Below are 14,969 nucleotides of genomic sequence, written 5' to 3'. Positions count from 1 at the left end.
TCTTACTCCGAACAAGAAGTTGAGCTTGGATAAAGTTTTAGAATTTTCTATGAGATTCTTTCGTTTTAATCTATGTTTGTAAGCACACATGATTCTCATTCTTAAAATTAGGTGCCCTGTGTACGCAGGAATGTGTGAATATCATACACAGAAGTAACAGGAGCGCAGGTTATCGCAACGCTAATTCAAACGCTGTGCCTGTCGTGTGTTAGAGACATGCAAAATGCTGCGTTCGTGGTACTTCTATAAATCAAATTCATGCTTTAATAGCGTTTTAGTGGGTTTAATAAAAATAGTGCAGTGTTATCAATCAACTGGAATTGAAACAGCCTTTTGTCGCTATAATGATTGTTCGGAATATGTAAAAAATATTGTTGTTCATATTGACCTCCTACGTGCATCGAGAATATCGCAGTCATTATTTTTCAGTTGCAATTTGTAAAGTTATTTTTTTGAGTGATTTTTTTATTGATGAAGATAAAATAATTAAATCTTGCACGAATCACTAATGGAAATTCAGCATCGAAATATCATCGGAGACTCTTCCCTCCGTTCGTTTATCTCTTTAATGATATTTTCGTGGGTGAAAATTTGTCATCTATTTTCGTTGATACAAAAAATCACTTGTGAACTTCCAGGTTCAGTATTTCGTGTATGTTCTATTCATGAATGAAAACCTCGGAAGTGATTTTTTTAGTCACTGAGTTTCTATAGAAAATCACTTGAAATAATTTTTTTACGAGTAATAATGAAACGAGCATTTTCTGATCATGATTTTCCAACATTGGACACTATTCACGAATATTCCACGGGATCATAACTTGATTCTGAGAAAAAAGAGTACATATTTTAGTCAGATATGCACATATATGAAGCGTATAGGGATCCAAAGGTATAGGAATAAATAAATACAAATATTAGAATAAATATATACTCATTTAAGTGCATTTTTCTGTCTCACATTACTTATATCAAAGTTATATATACTCCGGGTGTTCTTCAGAACAGTCCACTACTCTACCTCTAATAATAGAGTAGTGAACTGTTCTGAAAAATTCTATATATAAATTAATCATATTCAAATAATAGCATACATTTAATGTTAATAACAACCTGGAAGACCATTCAAACAATATATATAATTTTATCAAATTTTAAACCGAATCTTAGAAATCATTTAATGAAATCCTAGATCATGAACTAAAACTAGGTGCAGAGCTCACTTAAATTCACTTGAGTTGCATTCAACTTAGATTCAAATTAAAGGCCTTATAATCCCATAGCGCGCTATTTAATTGCATCTGAATCTAACTTCCGGTTCGGGAGTTACGGGGTTTCAATGTGCAAAACGAACTAAAATAATGCACTCGATTTTCTCAGAGACCGCTTTTCACAAGCTTCAGTTCAAATAAAAGATCTTACAACCCCATATAACACTACCGAATTTCATCCGGATACGACTTCCGGTTCCGGAATTAAAGGCTGATAAGTAAAAAAATCTATTTTCAGAAGTGTGCTTTTACACATAACACGGAAAAACAAGCCAAATACATAAAAATGGATCAGGGTCATTTCGCCGAAAGCCATTTCGACGGATGTCATTTCGCCGAAAGTCATTTCGAAAGTCAGAACGGAGTTTCCAAGGAAACTTGTTGGATATCACCCACTAATCATCAAAGCAATTCCATAGGTGTTTCTACCAAGCAAATGTATGTGGTATTTTCCGTTTACTAAATGAAAAAAATATCTAATGCGGCTTCACCACATCGATTTGATTCGCGAGCTGTCCGACCTCGCTACCGCTAACTAAAGCAAAGAAACCTAGCTTTGAGTAGACCGGGCAAACGAGGCGGTTACAGGTTTGTATGCAAGAGGCCGCCGCTTCCGACGGCGAAACGACTTTCGGCGAAATGACCCGCTCCCATAAAAATAACCGTATAACTCATCAATTAGGCAGGTATGGTTAGTTTATGACAAAATATGTTGACTTTGAGCATACCGGATCATCGTTCCTGGTTCCAGAGGTACCGGAAAAGGGCTCGTGTGCTCCAAACCGGAAATCATTCCAATTTATCAGAAACGGCCAGACCGATATTCGCAAACTCAGATTCAAATGAAAAGTATTATGTTTCCACAAGTTAATGTGGGATTTTATCCAGATTCGGTTTCCGGTTCCGTAAATACAGGGTAGTGTGTTTCAAATTGCAACCTGTCATATAGCGATAATGTAAACATCGTAAAAATTCTTCTAAATTTGATTCAAAGTGTTTCAATTTATAGGTTATACTAGTTGCTGGTCAAACGAACCGATTTCAGCTATGCCGGTTCCCAGCTTTCGGTTCTGGAAGTATCGGAAATTGTAGTCGAAAGCTTAAAAACGGAACTCTCTTCATTTTCGCACAAACAGTTAAGTCGATTTTCACAAATTTAGACTCAAATAAAAGGGTCAAAGTCTATAAAAACAGACTGCTTTTGATCATTGTTCGGATCTCACCTCCGGTTCCGGAACAACAAGGTGAGATGTGGTTAAAATTTTAAAACGTCATTAAGAGCGAACATGCAGAAAACGATGAATTCCCATGAACTTGGTTTAAAACAGTTTAAAATTGAAAAGTTAACACTAATGTATGCCCAAACAAACTTTTGTGTTTCTATTCAATATTCTAAGAAACGTTTTTTGAAGAATCCCTTAGTAATAATAATAATGAAAACATGAGTTATATGAGAAAGGTGTTATAGCACCATTAGGTGGAATAAAACTTTTTTTTTTATTTTTAAAAAGCTTTTCAAGGGTGCATTTTGCCCCGTTGTTTTGATGAATGTTGACCCGCTATTGAAAATCATCCTGCCTCTATGTTCAGATATTCGTGACTTCGCGTAATTTAAAATGTATATTATACATATTTTCCACGATCGGGAGATTTGCTCTACATATACTTCATTGGAAAATTTTAAAGAGCTTCGAGAAAAGTGTTATTCCATTAATTTTTCAATGGCTGTATGGATTTGTACGTGATTATGAGAAATGATGTTGACTGAAGGTAGTCATGCATGAAAGTTTCATGTTTTTCTACAGTTAAGATATAGCAAAATTTGCTTAAGTACAAATCTGAAATAGTTATAAGATCATGTACAAAATAAATGTATTTTATTTAATGTAATTTAAAATAGCAACTCGCTTGATAAAAACAGTGTTTAGATTAACTAATGAATACCAACATACTAATATGATATTCGAAATGTATTAGGTTTAAAGTACTATGTATTGTGAAATACAATACTGCTTTTGTAATGACGCGAATATTAGAAAAGATTGTACTATTTTTCATTAAACATTTTATTTGCATATTATCTCCACAAAATTAGCCCTCTTTGTATTTCACTTTGACAATAACATTCCAATAAACGAATCCAGTAGTAAGTATTTAGAACAAGAAAACATGTATTAAGGATCGGGCAAAAATACGAACACTTACTCTGTGTCACAATTTCAGAAAACGAGAAATAGATTCAAACTAAAAAGCTCCGTAAAACGATGTAGCTCAGTTCTCTAATTGAAGGTTATTGCTAAGCAGAGCGCCGGCATGTTTCAGGAGTGTACACATTTCTTATTAGACTTGAGTCGGTGCTCTCGCAAATGAACTGTATCTCGGAGGACCATTAAAAGGATGTTTTCAGAAAATGACATTCAAATATGAGATCTGTTTGAGATTATCTGGAAATGATTTTTGGTGGTTGAAACGAAAACTTGCTATGTTTTCAGATTTGGTTCGTAGTTAACGGAACAGGTTACTGATAATGAATATAAATATCATTTGTAACAGTTTTCTCATCGCAGTTATTTTGGAATGAATGTACGAGTTGTACTGTTTCTGTTAACCTCAACATTTGTTAATTTTGCTTAATTTTTCAAAGTACATGTTATTAATTCAACAAATTATCACGCGTCGCATCATCGTGTTCTACGAACATCTGTATTGAGAATAGAGCTAAGAAACGGAGAGTGTTTATAGCTCTATTCTCATTTATTGTTTCTGTATTCATCTCTCCTACGAGAGAATGGTCTTTCAAAAGCTTTTGCCGAAACTCGTTTTGAATGGTTCATTCGTTCATTATGTTTTTACCTGAAAGCTTATCTCCAGTGAATTGGTTTGTTGTTGTAAGAAAGCTTATTGAAAAATGATGTTGCTCCCGGTGTATGTAACAAAAAAATAGAGCACTTTGTGAGAGTCGTACATATTTTTGTGTCAAGTTTTGCGATTTGATCGATTCGAACCTGGACTTTCTATTCGACCGTGTTAGAACTTTTTTATTTGTGTTGTTTCTTCTCGCATTTTTCAAGATCACTGTTTTTTGCCAATAAAATATATTTGAGCTTAAAAGATTGAAAAAAAAAATGAAAATCTTTTGTGTTTACTTTAGTACGAAAAGTTTGATAACCTTTTTTTTGTATTTCCATCTAACATGATAGCATTATTTTCTGACGAAATTGTTTGGTGAAATTTTCCAGTGGCCGTAGGAATAACTAGTTGATCTATTAGAGGTAGTTTAAAAATACGACCTGTGAATTTACGATCTATTCAGTCAGCACAATAACAACACACTATTTGCGATTATCTATTGAAAGCGCTTTCGTTATGCTGCCTCTTCTGTCGGGGAAATATTTTACGATTTTACTTACGCAGAATGTAAACCACGTTGAGATTAGGAGCGTAATAATACCGATCAGGATTTTGCATAAAGTGCGAAGATTGTTTATTGTTTTTCTCACATAAATCCATTAGTCCTCCTCATTTTTCTTAAATATTTTGTTGAGCTAACAGATTTAAATCTTTTTCCCTAATCGCATTTTTATAATTTCGAAAAATGTAGAAACAAATTATTTTGTTTGAGCTTTATTACTGAAACTGGGTAATTCATAAATTACATTTCGTTGCTTTTGACAAACGTTCAGTAAAGGTTTTGCTGAAGCAAACGTACGGAAAAACCTGCGATCGAAAAACAACTAAAATATTAGTTGTTTTTCTGACTCACTAGGTCGGGAGTCCGGATCCTTTTAACAGTTGTTATGTTATGCTACACTGTCATTTTTTATGTATAATTTTGGGAGTTTAGCAATAACGCATACACCAATCGAGCAAAGACGAACGCCACAAATAGGCAATGAAACACAACAACCGAGCAGTAATACACACGTAAAACGACAAATATAACGCTAAATACTGACAATTGTTTTTTTAAATTAATTATCAAATTAATAGGTTTTTAAATACATTAAATTAAAGAAATAATTCACATGTCATAGATTTTTATATTTTTATAATTTTTAATGAACAATAAAAAATTTTGGAATCTTAGAATTTTCGACCTCCCTGAAAAGTCTGGGCTTGGGAGATTCCTCCCCCTTTCTCTCCGCTTCTCTAGGCGACCCAGCATAGTCACAGTTTAAAACACATTTTACTACTGCACATATAAAAACACGTATGATTAAAAATCATGAAATCATTATTAATGTCTATCATGAATAATAAGTCATGATTTCATGAGCAAAATGATTGATATAATGAACATGAACACGTCTTCCATGAATATTCTCATTATATCAATCAATTTGCTTATGAAATTTCATGAGAAGACATGGTTCATGATTTCATGGATCAGGGTCACTTCGCCGAAATCCATTTCGCCGAAAGCCGTTTCGCCGAAAGTCATTTCGCCGAAAGGGTTATTTCGCCGAATGACATTTCGCCGAATGGGTCACTTCGCCGAATGTCATTTCGCCGAATGCTATTTCGCCGAAAGCCATTTCGCCGAAAGGGTCATTTCGCCGAATCCTGAAATCGTATTGAAATCGTAATTAGACTTGATTTAAATTAAAGACAAACGAAAAATGATAGCGTTAACGCCCGTTTGTTAACCTACCATTGTACTTCTTGAATAATGATTGATTATTGTATTCTTGAATAAAGATTGATTCATGAACCTCAGAAAGAAGTTCCCAAGAAAACTTGTTGACTATTAGCTAGTAAGCATCAAGGCAATTGCATAGGTGTATCTACCAGGCAAATGTAGGTGGTATTTTTCGTTTGTTAAGTGAAAATGAAAAAAATACTAATGTGGCTACGCCACATCGCTTCCGACGGCGGGTCGGCGGCCGACTCAGCTGGTGTCGGCTCGGCGGCTTTGTGCCGCCGAGCCATCTTGGCTTCGGTTATGTGGCTGCGCCACATCAGTTATACAGGAGACATAACATGCACGGATATGACCCTTACGGCGAAATTACCCTTTCGGCAAAATGACCCTTTCGGCGAGATGACCCTTTCGGCGAAATGGCCCTTTCGGCGAAACGGCTTTCGGCGAAATGACCTATTCGGCGAAACGACTTTCGGCGAAATGGCGTTCGGCGAAACGACTTTCGGCGAAGTGGCTTTCGGCGATATGACCCGCTCCCTGATTTCATGGTTAAAAAATTATGGTACCGGCAATAGATTTTTATCCTTGTGTTTTGGTATCAAACATACATTTATTTATTCTCATTAACGGCATACTTGAGCACATTCATTACTATTCTGAGGCACAAAACTCTGGCGCTCTGAGGCACATTTGTTTACATTCTGATGCACAATATCAGCGACAGGGGCACAACAAAGAGCACAGTTTATCATTTCGGTTCTTGATGACACAAAAAATTTAGCGTTGAGCGACTGACCTTTAGATGATGTAAAAATGCAACGCTAGATTGTGATTTATTTGAAAATCATTTCACTTTACCAGCAGTTTTCAGCTCTGAGCTTTTTTGTTTTCATTACTTTAAACTATTCATAATTTCAATATTCGAAGTATGAATTTAAATTAGTTTATTATATTATAGAAATAACTAGCCAGTATAATTAATACCAGTTTTGCGATAAGTTGTTATCTTGTTTTTTTTTATACATTCACTTACACAAAATGGTTATTACGTCATTTGTATGAGTGATGTTTAATTACCATTTTTTACTTAAAACGTTTCTGGTGTATTGAAACGAATCGATGATTCGACTTGATGATTCTCATACTAGGTTTCAGTATTTCAAAACTCTTGTGTGGAGCATTCACATACATTTTCATATACACAATGATTCTATCGCAATTGTCAACTGCCCGTATAGAATCGGATCGCGAAACGAGAATACGCGACCGTTTGTTGCTTCAGAGAGAATCCCCACAGCAGCGTGCTAACTCGTGATGCTCAGACGGGTCATCGAGAGAAATTCGCTCTTGCACTGGTGTCCATTCTATGTTAAATGAACCATGCAGGTTTTTGTTGTTGCTGAGATGACATCCATCTCTCTTTGATGGCATTGATTGAATCGTGTAAAGAATTGCAAGAGATCGTTTTTTGATACGATAAAAGCCATCCTTGAAAATAAAACTTTATTTGTGACGAATTTTTCAGTTCCAAGCTTTTGCTTAAAACAAGAAATGTATTTAGCCTGCAAAACTTAATTTGTCTTAATAGTGTAGCAAATATAATCAATTTATGATTCAGCAACTAAGAATAACATTCGTCCGCAGCATGTATCGTTATATCGAATGTCCTAATTCTGATGGTTTTCGTTAAATTCTATGACAGCATGATTTGTTGTATATAAATGCTTATCTATTCCAACTCCTGATAATGAGTATTTCTGTAAAGAAAAGATTTCGCAGTTTGCTCTTGACTCTTCAATCTTTAGTTTTATTCTTTCATGTTTACCTCTTAGTTTTTTTTCATACTTTCCATAATACCCGATTGGGATGTAAAATTTATTCTCTTCTTGAACATTATCCATACTGAAGCTGGCACTTGTACGATAACCGGTAGTGATGCGTGTCTGCATAATTGAGCATCAGTTAAATAGGTGTTCAGATTTTCAGCAATTTGGTGCGGAGAAACAAAGTAGCTGGACACAGCCTAACCAACAGATGCCTGCTGATAGGATTCACCCTTAGGGTGCCTTTTGTTTTGGTTTGGGGGGACATAGCCATTTGCGCGAAACTTGGTTGTTTTCGAAGGCTACATGAACCGAATGGCAAAGCGCTTTTTAATTCGTTCGTCACGATATCCTGCATTAGCGTAATGTTGGGTCCTTTCATGATCATTAGATTTGGGTAACATATGCAGCTAATAGTTTCTGATCGTTGTTATTAGACCTGGTGCGAGCTTTCGAGTTCTGATCGTAACCAAACGAGGTCTAATGAAAGCCTTCGACCAAACAGACCTCCCAGGGACAATGTGATTATTTTCGGAAATTTTATTGATAAATTATAGGTTTCCTGGAGCGCCTAATGGTGTGTCGAGCGGTGGAAGCGCGGAGTCAGTCACGGAAGGCTTGGTTAGACTCTTTTACATAAGCGTAAAATGTTGCACCTTCCTGTAGCAGCTTTAGCTCGTAATAAGTACAGAGGATGGATTTCCACACGCGTGTTTTACAACGCGGAAAACTGTATTCCGCTGGAGCGAAAGAACGAGGTGAGAACTGCCTTCGAGGTGCGTACACGTAGGCAAAGAAACCGCCGAGTTGTATAATTGTGTTCATTATATTAAAAACATATTTTAATTCGGTCCCAGCAAAGCTGGCTAGTTGGAACAATGAATTCATTAAATTGATATCGGGTGCGTAGTTATTATTTTGTGATCATAACCAGAAATTAACCAGTTTTGAGCAGAGTACGAAATTTAACACTTATTAGAGAGAAAGAGACCAAGTCGGTGTGTGGTAAATGAAATTATAGACAGCAATTTACGAGCAGCTTATTACTTTTCTCGGCCAATTTCGTCAATGATGTCGATGCCAGACAGTACTTCAATTTCTATAATCAGGTTAGGATGGTTAGCGGTAGTGGTAATTACAGTGTGCGTAATTAGACAATAATGGCGTTAGCGGAGGGAATTCTCTTCCAGCGCAACTTGCAAATCGCGGTGGTCACCAATTTGCTTCGAATTATTTCTAATTGCACATGCGGTGTTTGCGCCTGCACGTTGTAATTCGATGCAACTTTTTAAGGTTGCTGCTTCCGCATCGGTTATTTTCACCGCAATAATGTGCAATAAAAAACCAAGTGTTTATAATAATCATTTGAAGAAGCGAACAAATCGATTTCGCAGAATCGTCTTCCTACTAAGGGTTTGGTTTTAAGAATTTTAAATAAAAAACTCCACATTAAAATAATTGATCGATTCCGGAGTTCTAATAAATAATCTAATATTAGATTTTGTAAAAACATACCGAAAAGTATGTTATGGTCACTCCAAAATAAGTGCTACTTACTTCAACTTATTGAACGTAACTCTTGCTGCTGGCTCTTTATTTTTTGTCAACTATAGAAAGAGCATAAAATAAGGAGGAGCCTTATTTTATTTATTACAAGTAGTTTGAGAGATGGGGTAACTTGTATGTCTTTTATCATTTTGTGGTATTGGTAAGGAAGAGTGTTCGGTTACCGGCACCCTTTTCTTTTAAGTTTATAACTTCTGATTAAATGCACATTATGCAGACATCTATACATCAATGGAAAGCTAAAGTCCCTAGCTAACAACTGGATGAGAAAATAAGTTAACTCAATCGATTGAAAAAACTTTATTATCAATTTAGTAAAGTGATAAATTTTGGCCATTTCAAAAAAGGAATTCGGTTACCGGCACCCCAAGAAATTTTGCTAAAAATGGAAAAATATAAGTAAAGACTGCAATTATTCAAAGAAAAAACGGAAGTCTACATTGTCTGTAATACAATAAGTTGAGCTAGCAAAAACGAAAAGATCGCGCCTATTTTCAAAAGTCTGTAATTCCTGACGAATGTCTTCAAACAATCGAAGCTTCAAAAGTATGTAAACAGTCTTTAGACGAAAAAGGTTTACATATTAACTAAGAAATTTGATAATTTACGGACAAATTTGTAGACTTGGTATCTCTGCATATCACTGACAATTTTTCGCGATTTGTCGAAAAAAACTTAGGTGCCGATAACTGAACACCTTGGGGTGCCGGTAACCGAAATCGGTAGACATTTTGAAAATTACAAAAAAATTGGTTGGGAAAGTATGATTTCACCTCATAAATATTCAATCCACTCACCTTTTCGATTGATGCTTTCCAATTTATGATACTATAAAAAAAGTCATAAAAACTTTTATGTTGATTTTCACGTAATTAAAATTTATTTTAAGCGCAGCAAAAAGTACAAGTGTCTGTTTGCTTTGGTATTCGGCACAAAAAGAACGTGCTGCTATTACACAGACATGACATTTGTCGGAATGACACTATCTGCTTTCTGTCAAAAGTTACGGTGGAGTGCCGGCAACCAAACATCTTCCCCTACTAAACAATCTCGGCTTCAAGCCAATTGCATGACAATCGTGATTAAAAAAATTAGCGTAATGTTAATGCAGCTCCCAAAATAGCGTTAATCGAAGCGACACCTGCAAGTGTTTGACAGGCTGTTTAATCAAAATTTAATTTAAAAAATTTGAATGTTCTCTCTTTATTCTGCTGGATATGAACTTGAAGAATAAACATGAATTGATTTTTAATGAAAAGATTCACCAATCTACGTCTGGCACTAAAGGCCTCAAACTATGTTAATCTCAATGAACGGTGACTGATCCTCTGAATCGAACTCAAAATTGTTTGCGGTGATGAAAACGAACTTTTTTCAAAATGGCGACTTTGCATTTGTGGTTGTAAATGAGCTGTCAGAAAGGCTAATAGAGAAAATAAATGGAAAAGTACACATCGAAATAAATGTATTAAATTATGGCAATTCAATATTATCCAGCAGAATGAAACCCTGGAACGCTTTAAACTTATCTGAACGTTCAAGAATTTTCAAAAAAACGTAACGTATCCAGAAACCTTGATAAATTTAGCATTCTACGGAAAATGATTCAATATCGTTCAGTCATGAACTGTGTTTGACCTAAGGAAAAAGTAGCATCACTGACCACAGCGCTTGTTGGAGGTAACAAAGTTCCTGCAATGCTACCACAAGCTACAAGTTTGAAGCTTAATACGCTGTATTTCAAATTAATTTGAACAAAATTAGTTTCGATTGTATCTTGACTAAGTGAATTAAATAAAACTGATAAAAAACAAAGCCAAATTAAGTTCAGTTTCTCAAAAACTGTTACTGATCTACCGTAACATTTTTGGGTATGCAACATTAATTTTGTAATGGTTAATTAGATTAGATCGCAAAAAATACATTTTGTAAGAAATGGGTTTAACATTGTTCAAATTAGTTTTCAAAACTACGCTTGAACTATTGTTATGCCAATAGCATGAAATAACGGTAAAATTACTGCTCCCAGTAGTATTTTTGCACAGATTTGGTTGAGCCGTGACAAACTAAGCAGCTGTTCCAAAATCATATCTATCTCTTTTTCATTAATCATTGAACCAACGAACCAAAGCGAACCTTTGTCCCAAAATATTGTGACAATTAATAGCGTGTAATTCACTTCCAAGATAACATCGCACTACAACGGATTGAAACAGTTGACGAAAAATGTAAATTAAAATTTATTCCCATTATTCAGAAGTGTAATCGGTGCTTATTCACTGCTTCTCAGCAGGGGAGGGGCTGTTATGACAAAGATTGCATTCGTCAAAATGGAAGCGTTACGAATTGGGAACATGACTTTAAAATCGTTTAAAATAAGGCTTTTCACGTGTTTGCGCTCATATGTCCAGAACCATAAAACAGTAGGAAGTAGATATTTGCACCGAAACGAATCCACTTCTGTGTTCGAGGGGTAGCTCGATTTCAGTTGATTTGTGGTAGGTACAAATTTACCATGATACAAACAATTGAAAGTCGGCTGCTCAGCTGACAGGCACAGCCGGAAGCCGTGTGCGATTGTAAGAGCAAACATATGCATTCTCGATTCCTTCGAACACGTCTCGCTAGGACGAAAAAGGCGACGTGTGCGGTTGAGCCGGCGTTACATTAGTATAAATATTTACCCTCGGTAATTGACACGGTACATTATGAGGATCGAATTGGAGTTTGATTTGTATAGTAAAGGGGAAGGAATTTTGTTGCCGATTCGTTGGTTGAGTGAGTAACAACTGGCATCGTTTCGGGCATCGTTTGATCAGCGTTTTTCATCAGTTTTGATCCTATCTTCGATCTTAGTTCTACATTGCACAATAGACTTGGATGATGTTTCTTTCTGGTGAGAGAATTGGGTATTTTTTAATAATACTTCAGTTTCAACAGATGATGGGATTATGTTTTGTACAAGTTGATTAAATGATTAAATTTTAAGGATTAGGAATGGAACCGAGATAGACTGCGTGGAAGATCGATCATCTTGCCAAAGGCGTTATGGTTATCCGCATGCATCAAATAAGTTTGATCTATTTTGATAATTTTCTGTATTACTACTTTGTAAGTATTATATTAGCCAACGAAGGATGATTATGGACTCGAAAAACTATACATCTATACGGAAGTGAAGGATAATTCTGATGATCTAGTTGAATGAGGATGAATTTGAAATTTTGTCTAGATGAGTAATGTCTAATATTACTACTTCGAATATCTCAAATACAATATCAAATTCTTTGATAGTAAAGAGTTATAGTTTCTAAGAAATATTTCGTGAAAAAAGAAAGAGCTATTAGTTTTAATATTTCTTTACCCGAAGTTACTACTAGGGCAACGGCTCTCTATTTCATCTGGGGTCCTAATTCCATCTAATATCTCTTTCACTTTCCCATTAAAAAAAATGGTTTAAAATCCTTCAGCGATCGCTTTTTCCATTAAAAAAATCAATTCACTTTGCAATTTAGGAAACATTTTCGTTTCAAGTTTTACAGTTCGTCATGTTTCTGAATATTTACTAATTGATTCGTCTCAAAACGTGATCACTATTTTCTATAATTACACCACTATTCAATGTTGGATGACGTCATAATTAGCACTTATTTAATCAATGATTGAAAACTTCTACAATTACTCGCTGGACAATAAAAATCTTCAAAAATATGAGATGAAAGTTTGCACTTCATTCACCTGATTGCAAGAATGCCAGGTCATTTTTTTCAAAAATCTGTGATCAAGCCAAAAACTGTCTGTGCCAAATCTTTCGACGTTTCCCGTAAAATTATAGCTGATCGGAATCATTTTGGTGAACAAAAAAAAAGGTCTCGCTACTTCCGCTATACTTTTTGGTGCTCATCTGTGATCGATTCCAAAAATCTGTGATCGATTTCAAAGATCTGTGTCATTTTCAAAATCTTTGACACATAGATTAATATGTGAATCTGGCATCCCTGCTTGATTGCGCTTTGTTTTCATCTCATTTCGTATCGTATGGTTGTCAAGTTTTCTCATAATGCTAGGTAAAAAATTTTTTTTTCATCTCTTGATTACCATCAACAAGCGTTTTTTTTGGTATCCGTAACATTAGTTTAATATATTTTTGATATTTATATTTCAATAAAATTGATTCGGCTTCGAATATTACTAGAAAGTGCGTGTTTAATACAAGTGAAATAACCATGATGGCAAATCTAGTAGCACTGGTTTCATTCTGATATATGTCAACATAACAAACATTTTAAAAGGGCATTTTAATTTTAAAAGGGCCAATCCAGATTTACCTTGGAGTAAAATTTTAAATGCAAAACGAAAAGAAACGAAAACGATCCAATAATTTTTGAAAGTCGAATTTATTCTTAACTGGTTCTGGAAATATCGCTTGTTGCATCACATATGGTGTTCGGCCTTTTTCAGAAAAATTCTGATATTTTGGATCTGAGAGTGTAATAGTGCATTATTTTGTTTTGATTGCTATCGCAATTGCTATTTAGTAGGATATATAAAGGACCAAAGATAGGATGGATAAAAATTCATTGAGATGAAATTAGGAACAGAGTAGTGAACATTTCAGTGTTTTTCGCTGTTTTTTGAATATAAGTTTATTTTCCAAGATATGTGAATCGATTCTCAATGTGGATCAAGGCGAATTAAGCAAAAATATGAAATAATCATGGTGATTTTAGTGGCTAAATCTGGTTTTTAAGGTAACGTCCTTACAAATGAGATGGAATAGGAAGCCGTTACCCTAAAATGAATTAATATCCACACCATATTTACGTCTAGGCTTAAGCCCCGCTTTAGACAGAGATTAAATTAAATTTTGATACACTAAGCGTAATTTATGTGTGCTTCAGCGGTTGTCAAAAGTCAACAGTAATTTATTATTTAATTTTAGCTATTTATAATCTAGATGTGATTTTTCTATTGCCTTTTCTATTTAGCAAAATTTGTTTTGGCAATTTCTTGTAAATGTGTTGCGTTATGCTGCAAAACATGTTCGATTGGAAACTTTACTTACGAAAAAAACATCGATTTTTTATCTATATTTTTTAATCATATACGTGCCAGTTTTTTCATCAAATTCCTCTCGATTTTTCAAAACGACATAATTTTTGTTTGTGATCCTTATGAATTTGAAAAAAAAAGTTCGAATTTTCGGGCAATGTGCTGAAAAGTCTCGGTCCTAGTCAGAGATGCCAGATATTTTCAGAGAAAATGTATATTACCCTGTATAAAAAATCTGTATTTATCTGTATTCACTAATGAAATGAAATTTGTACAATGAAATGATGTTGAACGCTATCTCAACAGGTTATGGGTAAAGAATGAAATTTTAAATGAGCATTTATTTTTCATATCTTCGTAGTTCACAAAAATATGTAAAGACGAAATTTAATATGAATGTTTTTTCAACCACAATCAAATTTCAATTCCATATACTTTTCTAGATTTACAAGTTGACATAATATGCAACTTCAAGTCAGCTCATACAACTTTCAGGCTGCAGACAGAATAAACACGAAAAGCTGAATCGAGCTGGTGGATGGCATTAGCAGACCAAAAGAGGGGTATGCTTCCCTCTTTTGGTCTGCTAATGTCAGCAAGCCAAAGGGCCCTGCT

The sequence above is a fragment of the Malaya genurostris genome, chromosome 1 (genome assembly GCF_030247185.1).
Source record: "Malaya genurostris strain Urasoe2022 chromosome 1, Malgen_1.1, whole genome shotgun sequence".
Lineage (NCBI taxonomy): Eukaryota > Metazoa > Arthropoda > Insecta > Diptera > Culicidae > Malaya > Malaya genurostris.
This window is presented reverse-complemented; position numbering follows the sequence as displayed.